At 42.2% G+C, this 12146-nt stretch overlaps 6 non-coding genes across 6 annotated transcripts; all 6 read right to left on the reverse strand.

Annotated features, from left to right (window-relative positions):
• Window positions 1–4939: 4939 nt before the first annotated feature.
• TRNAS-AGA (transfer RNA serine (anticodon AGA)) lies at window positions 4940–5021 on the reverse strand. Its single transcript has one exon. It is a non-coding gene; the product is annotated as a tRNA-Ser (tRNA).
• A 1276-nt stretch (window positions 5022–6297) lies between these two features.
• On the reverse strand, window positions 6298–6379 carry TRNAS-AGA (transfer RNA serine (anticodon AGA)). The gene has a single exon. It is a non-coding gene; the product is annotated as a tRNA-Ser (tRNA).
• Window positions 6380–7653: 1274 nt separating this feature from the next.
• Window positions 7654–7735, reverse strand: TRNAS-AGA (transfer RNA serine (anticodon AGA)). The gene has a single exon. It is a non-coding gene; the product is annotated as a tRNA-Ser (tRNA).
• A 1275-nt stretch (window positions 7736–9010) lies between these two features.
• Window positions 9011–9092, reverse strand: TRNAS-AGA (transfer RNA serine (anticodon AGA)). The gene has a single exon. It is a non-coding gene; the product is annotated as a tRNA-Ser (tRNA).
• Window positions 9093–10368: 1276 nt separating this feature from the next.
• Window positions 10369–10450, reverse strand: TRNAS-AGA (transfer RNA serine (anticodon AGA)). The gene has a single exon. It is a non-coding gene; the product is annotated as a tRNA-Ser (tRNA).
• Window positions 10451–11727: 1277 nt separating this feature from the next.
• On the reverse strand, window positions 11728–11809 carry TRNAS-AGA (transfer RNA serine (anticodon AGA)). The gene has a single exon. It is a non-coding gene; the product is annotated as a tRNA-Ser (tRNA).
• Window positions 11810–12146: the final 337 nt, after the last annotated feature.

Raw genomic sequence — 12146 nt, forward strand, 5'->3', positions numbered from 1 at the left:
GTAGCTTTCCTGGTGTTGTACGTTGACGATATCCTACTCATTGGAAATGATGTGGGAATTCTGACTGACATTAAGCATTGGCTGGCAACACAATTCCAAATGAAAGATTTGGGAGAGGCTCAGTTTGTTCTTGGAATCCAAATTGTTCGGAATCGCAAGAACAAAACACTAGCATTGTCTCAAGCATCGTACATCGACAAAATGTTGATTCGATATAAGATGCAGGACTCCAACAAAGGATTATTACCTTTCAGGCATGGAGTTCATTTGTCGAAGGAACAAAGTCCTAAGACACCTAAAGAAGTTGAGGATATGAAACACATTCCCTATGCATTAGCGGTCGGTAGTCTGATGTATGCCATGCTATGTACCCGACCCGAAATATGCTATGCTGTGGGAATTGTCAGCAGATATCAGTCCAATCCGGGACGTGCTCATTGGACTGCCGTTAAGAATATCCTCAAGTATCTTAGGAGAACAAGGGACTATATGCTAATGTACGGTGCTAAGGATCTGATCCTTACAGGGTACACTGACTCAGATTTTCAGACCGATGTAGATTCGAGGAAATCGACATCAGGATCTGTCTTCACTCTGAACGGAGGAGCAATAATATGGAGAAGCATAAAGCAAGGTTGCATTGCTGATTCCACCATGGAGGTTGAGTATGTTGCTGCTTGTGAAGCAGCGAAAGAATCTGTATGGCTTAGGAAGTTCTTAACTGATTTGGAAGTCGTTCCAAATATGCATCTTCCCGTCACTCTTTATTGTGATAACAGTGGAGCAGTTGCAAATTCAAAAGAACCAAGAAGCCATAAGCGAGGAAAACATATTGAGCGCAAATATCATCTCATAAGGGAGATTGTGCAACAAGGAGATGTGATTGTCACACAGATAGCTTCAGAACACAACATTGCTGATCCATTTACAAAGCCCCTCACGGCTAAAGTGTTTGAAGGGCACTTAGTGAGTCTAGGACTACGAGTTATGTAATCTAGGGCAAGTGGGAGAAAAGGCATGAGTATGTGATGCCCAAGTTTATTGTATTTCTCTCTCCTCAACGTTATAAAACCCCACTAGAGTTTTAGTCCAAGTGGGAGTTTGTTGGGTTTTATGTCCTAAAACTCATAGTTTGTAAACAAAGATATATTCTATTTTCAATAAAGTTATTATTGATGTTTATTCAGTAAAATTTGTTATTGAATAAAGTGAACTTTACGATCATTAATCTAAATCCAATAAACTAAGAACACTCTGGCTATAGTATGATTACTTGAACTATATATAGAGACATAAGAGTGGATCAAGTTCAAGTATATAGTCAAAATGATCTATAGTATAAGGATAAGGCTGAGTACCTTATTCTGGGGACACTATGGATGCGGCCCACTTTTGTATATGATATAAACAATGTGATCACTAAATTGTGCATGTGGAGACATGTGAGTGGGGGCGTCCTATGCAATGAGTATTGCATAAGATCGGACCATGAAGAAAACCACTCTCACTTTATAAAGTCGTTTACTGTTGAGACTGATTTTCTTTTCATTCGATAACCTAGGTAACTCGGTTTTAATCCTGAGCTAACCATGAACTCCTGTTTATTCGGAATTATCCTTAGATTTGCATGGGTGAGAGTGGCTCTAGTTCGCCAACTCAACAGGCCTCCCATTTCAGGGGTAAGACTGGGTGAATGGCTGGGGACGTGGGGTGCAAGACGGAATTCACTGCTACCCACTTTTAGGGATAGAAGAAAGGTAGTTCCCTTAAGCACTGACTCCAGGTCTTGAACAAGGGTCCCCACCCTCTCATTGGCCTGAGAGGGATTCGGTTTACTGGTTGGACCACAAACCAATTGTTCATTAGAGGATCAGTGAGACATAAGGAACAAGAAGTAACTTCAGGGGTAAAACGGTAAATTGACCAATCTCTAGTTACGAACAACCTGTGAAGGATCGACTTACTAATCATGGTTATATCAGATGGACAGAAATATATCTATAGTGAGGGGAGTGCAACTACTAGGCTATAGTGGAGTGTCCTAGTAGTTAACGAATGTTGGTTAACCAGGTTAATGAGTTTAATCGGTTAATCTTGGATCGTTGGAGCCCATGATCTATAGGTCCATTAGGTCCCTCTGCTAGCTCATATCGGACTAAACCATAGAACAGTTTGACGAGTGAGTTCGAAGTGTTCGAATTCAAATTAGGGAATATGCGTTACATATATACGATATATTTAACCGCAATTTTGTTTTATTTACGAATTAAACGAAAAGAGAGAATCTGAGATATTTAAATAAGATTTAAATATCTTAATCAATTATGTGTCGGAATTGATTGGGATTGACATTTGAATTAATATTAAATATTAATTAAATAGTTTAATTAATCATTTAATGTTACTTTAATTTGAAATTCATTATTCAAATTAATTGTTGAATTAAAATGAAGAAAGTCAAAATGTTGACTTTCATCTAATGGAAAAATCCATGTTAGTGGAATTTTGAGGTGTCAAAATTTGGTTTAACCAAACTTGCATGTTTGCCAAATAAACCCCACAAGTGAGAGTGGAATTTTGAGTGTCAAAATTTTGTTAACTCAAACATGCATGCTTGCCACATAATCCCAAACATTTGAGTGGAATTTTAAGTGTCAAAATTTGGTGATCTCAAGTTTGCATGAACATGCAAACTTGACTCTTTAAATAGAGTGATCATGATACTTGGAAGGGATTCTTCATCTTGATGAAAAACCTTGAGGAAAACCTCTCACAAACACTCTCTTTCACATATACAAAATCCCTCCCAAGTTTAGTCACTCACTGGATTCCACAATCCCGTTCTAAGGCCGGAGGATAGTGGAGAAGACACTAGTGGTGGTTCGAAACCGGTTCGTGAGGCAAAAGGAGTTTGAACTACAAAAGGTTAGTATTTAAACTCATTAAGTTTTAATACTTATGAACATGCTAGTTATTTACAATAATTGATGTTCTAAAAGTGCCTAAGATCCAAATTGCTTCTGCATGTGTTATATTAACACCATCAATTGGTATCAGAGCAAGTTTTAGGCACTTTATTTACATTAATTTGATCATGGTGGGTACCATTTCATGCATGAAATTTGTGGTTGCTAAAGTGGATGGTTTTGGTTTTGGCATTTTTTTATGCTTCCATTTGATACAATTATTGTAATAAGCCCAAGGTGTATGGGCTTTAATGAATGAAGAAATGTCTGTAATTTTTATGGAGTCATTAGAGTCCATTTTAGGTTGTAATTGATCGAAAATGGAAGAGATAAGCAAGCTGAACCGAAGAAGATGGAAGAGGCGGTTCGGGTGTTTTTTCTGTCGTTGGGGACCGATTGAACGTTTTTAAGGGTTGGTTTGTCCAGTTCGTGATCCTCGGGAGCGGCTCAAGTTATTTTTAATTATTAATATAATAATTTAGTTAATTGCTTGCTTTAAAATGCCAAAACCAACCCACTTTAGTGTGTTAAATTAATTATGCATTATGAATGTATGTTTTAATTAAATAGAAAATGTATATGCATAAAGTATGTCATATAGATTTAAAATCCCACCATAGGCTAAGCATGTTTCATGCATTCCAAGTATGTTATAAGTGTTATAATGTATAGTATGCATGTCTTAGGGTTCCATGAGTGATAGATATAAATTGTTATATTATTGCATGGAATGGATGATTATATAAATTGTTATATAAAGCATGTTATAGGTTATTTTCAACGTCATAAAATGAGGTAGACGTTAAAATCTATAATAAAGATAAGTGCATGCTCACTAAGGGTTAAGAACCGAGCATCAATTTCTTCATTTTCTTCCCGCGAATATTTTGGTCTAAGGCTCGTGGATGAATTACACTATGGAGCATCAATTTTGGGGCCGAAGCTTTCTGGTTCATGCGGTCCGAAAACTAGAAAAGTCAACCTCTTGGTCAGGCAAACCCAGACCTCCTCAGCTCTTGATTCCTTGATGAGAAATGTTCATTTGGTCTCTACGAAGCTAAAGAAACCGGTCTCACTCAGCGTCATTGAGCATGGGGAGGGATCTTTTCATTTTCAAAAACTGACGTACCCAAAAGCTTGAGCTAAAAACTTCTCCCTTCCCCGAGCTTATTGGCCCTCGAGCTCTTCTTCACCCTTACTCCTTAGGTTCCTAGAAACTCAATGGGCGCGAGCTTTAGGGAAAATTTGATCTATAGTGCTCGAATTAGATCGTCAAAATTTCTCGAAAACTACCTTCGTGAAATCGATCGGGGAAATCTGTTCCGTGCATTTTCAGCCCTCGATTTCTTCTACAAAAGTGTGGTAACTTTGCTTTGAATGTGTAGGTATCGGTTGAGGGTAGCCCAGAACTCTTCTAAAATGCAGTGAATTAAAAACTCAAATGGTTCTTGATTGTCTCTTTCTTGAGATTTAGGGACTCGTTTCTCGAATTAAAGGCCCAGAATGAATGCCCTAACCTCTTCATAGCCCACCACTCCACTGCATTTGACTTCTCCAGAAACTGCCCGCATCCTCACCTGGAACTTCGAGACGAAAAAAATACTATTTGGCCCAACTCAGCCGTCGAATGAGAGCGTGACAGTCTCCTATGGACGGACGCTCAATTCTGGATGACATGGACAGTTTCATCTGCACCAATTTGGAATGAAAAATTCAAGGGAGGGGACGATACACGTGAAATGATTGGATTTTAGTGCAACTTTTTCAATTTGTGTGCTTTCAGGGCTTTTCGTGCACTTCTGACATCAAGGCATCTTCTCCGCCAATCCTCGGTAAAAAAAACAAAAATGAAACATTTTCAATTCGTGTGCTTTCAGGGCTTTTCGTGCGCTTTCAGGGCTTTTCGTGCGCTTCTAAGCATCTTCTCCGCCAATCATCGGTAAAACAAAAAATGAAAATAAAAAAAATAAAATCGTGAGCGGCACGATTCGAACCTGCGCGGGCAAAGCCAACATGATTTCTAGTCATGCCCGATAACCACTCCGGCACGCCCACCGCATGAGCCCTCACACACACAAAGGCGTAGCAATTGGCTTCAACCAATTCGGTAAGCCGTACAGAAAGGTATCAATCGGGGAAGAAGAATCACTCACCTGTTGTGAACCCAGAACCCGTTTCCTCTTTCCTTCTCCGATCAGGGGGTTAGAGAGCTTATCTCCCTTTGTGGTCTCCGGCAAATTTCTTCATTTTCTTCCCGCGAATATTTTGGTCTAAGGCTCGTGGATGAATTACACTATGGAGCATCAATTTTGGGGCCGAAGCTTTCTGGTTCATGGGGTCCGAAAACTAGAAAAGTCAACCTCTTGGTCAGGCAAACCCAGACCTCCTCAGCTCTTGATTCCTTGATGAGAAATGTTCATTTGGTCTCTACGAAGCTAAAGAAACTGGTCTCACTCAGCGTCATTGAGCATAGGGAGGGATCTTTTCATTTTCAAAAACTGACGTACCCAAAAGCTTGAGCTAAAAACTTCTCCCTTCCCCGAGCTTATTGGCCCTCGAGCTCTTCTTCACCCTTACTCCTTAGGTTCCTAGAAACTCAATGGGCGCGAGCTTTAGGGAAAATTTGATCTATAGTGCTCGAATTAGATCGTCAAAATTTCTCGAAAACTACCTTCGTAAAATCGAACGGGGAAATCTGTTCCGTGCATTTTCAGCCCTCGATTTCTTCTACAAAAGTGTGGTAACTTTGCTTTGAATGTGTAGGTATCGGTTGAGGGTAGCCCAGAACTCTTCTAAAACGCAACGAATAAAAAACTCAAATGGTTCTTGATTGTCTCTTTCTTGAGATTTAGGGACTCGTTTCTCGAATTAAAGGCCCAGAATGAATGCCCTAACCTCTTCATAGCCCACCACTCCACTGCATTTGACTTCTCCAGAAACTGCCCGCATCCTCACCTGGAACTTCGAGACGAAAAAAATACTATTTGGCCCAACTCAGCCGTCGAATGAGAGCGTGACAGTCTCCTATGGACGGACGCTCAATTCTGGATGACATGGAATGTTTCATCTGCACCAATTTGGAATGAAAAATTCAAGGGAGGGGACGATACACGTGAAATGATTGGATTTTAGTGCCACTTTTTCAATTTGTGTGCTTTCAGGGCTTTTCGTGCACTTCTGACATCAAGGCATCTTCTCCGCCAATCCTCGGTAAAAAAAACAAAAATGAAACATTTTCAATTCGTGTGCTTTCACGGCTTTTCGTGCGCTTCTAAGCATCTTCTCCGCCAATCATCGGTAAAACAAAAAATGAAAATAAAAAAAATAAAATCGTGAGCGGCAGGATTCGAACCTGCGCGGGCAAAGCCCACATGATTTCTAGTCATGCCCGATAACCACTCCGGCACGCCCACCGCATGAGCCCTCACACACACAAAGGCGTAGCAATTGGCTTCAACCAATTCGGTAAGCCGTACAGAAAGGTATCAATCGGGGAAGAAGAATCACTCACCTGTTGTGAACCCAGAACCGTTTCCTCTTTCCTTCTTCGATCAGGGGGTTAGAGAGCTTATCTCCCTTTGTGGTCTCCGGAAAATTTCTTCATTTTCTTCCCGCGAATATTTTGGTCTAAGGCTCGTGGATGAATTACACTATGGAGCATCAATTTTGGGGCCAAAGCTTTCTGGTTCATGGGGTCCGAAAACAAGAAAAGTCAACCTCTTGGTGAGGCAAACCCAGACCTCCTCACCTCTTGATTCCTTGATGAGAAATGTTCATTTGGTCTCTACGAAGCTAAAGAAACTGGTCTCACTCAGCGTCATTGAGCATAGGGAGGGATCTTTTCATTTTCAAAAACTGACGTACCCAAAAGCTTGAGCTAAAAACTTCTCCCTACCCGAGCTTATTGGCCCTCGAGCTCTTCTTCACCCTTACTCCTTAGGTTCCTAGAAACTCAATGGGCGCGAGCTTTAGGGAAAATTTGATCTATAGTGCTCGAATTAGATCGTCAAAATTTCTCGAAAACTACCTTCGTGAAATCGATCGGGGAAATCTGTTCCGTGCATTTTTAGCCCTCGATTTCTTCTACAAAAGTGTGGTAACTTTGCTTTGAATGTGTAGGTATCGGTTGAGGGTAGCCCAGAACTCTTCTAAAACGCAACGAATAAAAAACTCAAATGGTTCTTGATTGTCTCTTTCTTGAGATTTAGGGACTCGTTTCTCGAATTAAAGGCCCAGAATGAATGCCCTAACCTCTTCATAGCCCACCACTCCACTGCATTTGACTTCTCCAGAAACTGCCCGCATCCTCACCTGGAACTTCGAGACGAAAAAAATACTATTTGGCCCAACTCAGCCGTCGAATGAGAGCGTGACAGTCTCCTATGGACGGACGCTCAATTCTGGATGACATGGACAGTTTCATCTGCACCAATTTGGAATGAAAAATTCAAGGGAGGGGACGATACACGTGAAATGATTGGATTTTAGTGCCACTTTTTCAATTTGTGTGCTTTCAGGGCTTTTCGTGCACTTCTGACATCAAGGCATCTTCTCCGCCAATCCTCGGTAAAAAAAACAAAAATGAAACATTTTCAATTCGTGTGCTTTCACGGCTTTTCGTGCGCTTCTAAGCATCTTCTCCGCCAATCATCGGTAAAACAAAAAATGAAAATAAAAAAAATAAAATCGTGAGCGGCAGGATTCGAACCTGCGCGGGCAAAGCCCACATGATTTCTAGTCATGCCCGATAACCACTCCGGCACGCCCACCGCATGAGCCCTCACACACACAAAGGCGTAGCAATTGGCTTCAACCAATTCGGTAAGCCGTACAGAAAGGTATCAATCGGGGAAGAAGAATCACTCACCTGTTGTGAACCCAGAACCGTTTCCTCTTTCCTTCTTCGATCAGGGGGTTAGAGAGCTTATCTCCCTTTGTGGTCTCCGGAAAATTTCTTCATTTTCTTCCCGCGAATATTTTGGTCTAAGGCTCGTGGATGAATTACACTATGGAGCATCAATTTTGGGGCCAAAGCTTTCTGGTTCATGGGGTCCGAAAACTAGAAAAGTCAACCTCTTGGTGAGGCAAACCCAGACCTCCTCACCTCTTGATTCCTTGATGAGAAATGTTCATTTGGTCTCTACGAAGCTAAAGAAACTGGTCTCACTCAGCGTCATTGAGCATAGGGAGGGATCTTTTCATTTTCAAAAACTGACGTACCCAAAAGCTTGAGCTAAAAACTTCTCCCTTCCCCGAGCTTATTGGCCCTCGAGCTCTTCTTCACCCTTACTCCTTAGGTTCCTAGAAACTCAATGGGCGCGAGCTTTAGGGAAAATTTGATCTATAGTGCTCGAATTAGATCGTCAAAATTTCTCGAAAACTACCTTCGTGAAATCGATCGGGGAAATCTGTTCCGTGCATTTTTAGCCCTCGATTTCTTCTACAAAAGTGTGGTAACTTTGCTTTGAATGTGTAGGTATCGGTTGAGGGTAGCCCAGAACTCTTCTAAAACGCAACGAATAAAAAACTCAAATGGTTCTTGATTGTCTCTTTCTTGAGATTTAGGGACTCGTTTCTCGAATTAAAGGCCCAGAATGAATGCCCTAACCTCTTCATAGCCCACCACTCCACTGCATTTGACTTCTCCAGAAACTGCCCGCATCCTCACCTGGAACTTCGAGACGAAAAAAATACTATTTGGCCCAACTCAGCCGTCGAATGAGAGCGTGACAGTCTCCTATGGACGGACGCTCAATTCTGGATGACATGGACAGTTTCATCTGCACCAATTTGGAATGAAAAATTCAAGGGAGGGGACGATACACGTGAAATGATTGGATTTTAGTGCCACTTTTTCAATTTGTGTGCTTTCAGGGCTTTTCGTGCACTTCTGACATCAAGGCATCTTCTCCGCCAATCCTCGGTAAAAAAAACAAAAATGAAACATTTTCAATTCGTGTGCTTTCACGGCTTTTCGTGCGCTTCTAAGCATCTTCTCCGCCAATCATCGGTAAAACAAAAAATGAAAATAAAAAAAATAAAATCGTGAGCGGCAGGATTCGAACCTGCGCGGGCAAAGCCCACATGATTTCTAGTCATGCCCGATAACCACTCCGGCACGCCCACCGCATGAGCCCTCACACACACAAAGGCGTAGCAATTGGCTTCAACCAATTCGGTAAGCCGTACAGAAAGGTATCAATCGGGGAAGAAGAATCACTCACCTGTTGTGAACCCAGAACCGTTTCCTCTTTCCTTCTTCGATCAGGGGGTTAGAGAGCTTATCTCCCTTTGTGGTCTCCGGAAAATTTCTTCATTTTCTTCCCGCGAATATTTTGGTCTAAGGCTCGTGGATGAATTACACTATGGAGCATCAATTTTGGGGCCAAAGCTTTCTGGTTCATGGGGTCCGAAAACAAGAAAAGTCAACCTCTTGGTGAGGCAAACCCAGACCTCCTCACCTCTTGATTCCTTGATGAGAAATGTTCATTTGGTCTCTACGAAGCTAAAGAAACTGGTCTCACTCAGCGTCATTGAGCATAGGGAGGGATCTTTTCATTTTCAAAAACTGACGTACCCAAAAGCTTGAGCTAAAAACTTCTCCCTTCCCCGAGCTTATTGGCCCTCGAGCTCTTCTTCACCCTTACTCCTTAGGTTCCTAGAAACTCAATGGGCGCGAGCTTTAGGGAAAATTTGATCTATAGTGCTCGAATTAGATCGTCAAAATTTCTCGAAAACTACCTTCGTGAAATCGATCGGGGAAATCTGTTCCGTGCATTTTTAGCCCTCGATTTCTTCTACAAAAGTGTGGTAACTTTGCTTTGAATGTGTAGGTATCGGTTGAGGGTAGCCTAGAACTCTTCTATAACGCAGTGAATTAAAAACTCAAATGGTTCTTGATTGTCTCTTTCTTGAGATTTAGGGACTCGTTTCTCGAATTAAAGGCCCAGAATGAATGCCCTAACCTCTTCATAGCCCACCACTCCACTGCATTTGACTTCTCCAGAAACTGCCCGCATCCTCACCTGGAACTTCGAGACGAAAAAAATACTATTTGGCCCAACTCAGCAGTCGAATGAGAGCGTGACAGTCTCCTATGGACGGACGCTCAATTCTGGATGACATGGACAGTTTCATCTGCACCAATTTGGAATGAAAAATTCAAGGGAGGGGACGATACACGTGAAATGATTGGATTTTAGTGCCACTTTTTCAATTTGTGTGCTTTCAGGGCTTTTCGTGCACTTCTGACATCAAGGCATCTTCTCCGCCAATCCTCGGTAAAAAAAAACAAAAATAAAACATTTTCAATTCGTGTGCTTTCACGGCTTTTCGTGCGCTTCTAAGCATCTTCTCCGCCAATCATCGGTAAAACAAAAAATGAAAATCAAAAAAATAAAATCGTGAGCGGCAGGATTCGAACCTGCGCGGGCAAAGCCCACATGATTTCTAGTCATGCCCGATAACCACTCCGGCACGCCCACCGCATGAGCCCTCACACACACAAAGGCGTAGCAATTGGCTTCAACCAATTCGGTAAGCCGTACAGAAAGGTATCAATCGGGCAAGAAGAATCACTCACCTGTTGTGAACCCAGAACCCGTTTCCTCTTTCCTTCTCCGATCAGGGGGTTAGAGAGCTTATCTCCCTTTGTGGTCTCCGGCAAATTTCTTCATTTTCTTCCCGCGAATATTTTGGTCTAAGGCTCGTGGATGAATTACACTATGGAGCATCAATTTTGGGGCCGAAGCTTTCTGGTTCATGGGGTCCGAAAACTAGAAAAGTCAACCTCTTGGTCAGGCAAACCCAGACCTGATCAGCTCTTGATTCCTTGATGAGAAATGTTCATTTGGTCTCTACGAAGCTAAAGAAACTGGTCTCACTCAGCGTCATTGAGCATGGGGAGGGATCTTTTCATTTTCAAAAACTGACGTACCCAAAAGCTTGAGCTAAAAACTTCTCCCTTCCCCGAGTTTATTGGCCCTCGAGCTCTTCTTCACCCTTACTCCTTAGGTTCCTAGAAACTCAATGGGCGCAAGCTTTAGGGAAAATTTGATCTATAGTGCTCGAATTAGATCGTCAAAATTTCTCGAAAACTACCTTCGTGAAATCGATCGGGGAAATCTGTTCCGTGCATTTTCAGCCCTCGATTTCTTCTACAAAAGTGTGGTAACTTTGCTTTGAATGTGTAGGTATCGGTTGAGGGTAGCCCAGAACTCTTCTAAAATGCAGTGAATTCAAAACTCAAATGGTTCTTGATTGTCTCTTTCTTGAGATTTAGGGACTCGTTTCTCGAATTAAAGGCCCAGAATGAATGCCCTAACCTCTTCATAGCCCACCACTCCACTGCATTTGACTTCTCCAGAAACTTCCCGCATCCTCACCTGGAACTTCGAGGCGAAAAAAATACTATTTGGCCCAACTCAGCCGTCGAATGAGAGCGTGACAGTCTCCTATGGACGGACGCTCAATTCTGGATGACATGGACAGTTTCATCTGCACCAATTTGGAATGAAAAATTCAAGGGAGGGGACGATACACATGAAATGATTGGATTTTAGTGCCACTTTTTCAATTTGTGTGCTTTCAGGGCTTTTCGTGCACTTCTGACATCAAGGCATCTTCTCCGCCAATCCTCGGTAAAAAAAAACAAAAATGAAACATTTTCAATTCGTGTGCTTTCAGGGCTTTTCGTGCGCTTCTAAGCATCTTCTCCGCCAATCATCGGTAAAACAAAAAATGAAAATAAAAAAAATAAAATCGTGAGCGGCAGGATTCGAACCTGCGCGGGCAAAGCCCACATGATTTCTAGTCATGCCCGATAACCACTCCGGCACGCCCACCGCATGAGCCCTCACACACACAAAGGCGTAGCAATTGGCTTCAACCAATTCGGTAAGCCGTACAGAAAGGTATCAATCGGGGAAGAAGAATCACTCACCTGTTGTGAACCCAGAACCCGTTTCCTCTTTCCTTCTCCGATCAGGGGGTTAGAGAGCTTATCTCCCTTTGTGGTCTCCGGCAAATTTCTTCATTTTCTTCCCGCGAATATTTTGGTCTAAGGCTCGTGGATGAATTACACTATGGAGCATCAATTTTGGGGCCGAAGCTTTCTGGTTCATGGGGTCCGAAAACTAGAAAACTCAACCTCTTGGTTAGGCAAACCCAGACCTCATCAGC

The sequence above is a fragment of the Cucurbita pepo genome, chromosome 2 (assembly GCF_057944985.1).
Source record: "Cucurbita pepo subsp. pepo isolate OVF chromosome 2, ASM5794498v1, whole genome shotgun sequence".
NCBI lineage: Eukaryota > Viridiplantae > Streptophyta > Magnoliopsida > Cucurbitales > Cucurbitaceae > Cucurbita > Cucurbita pepo.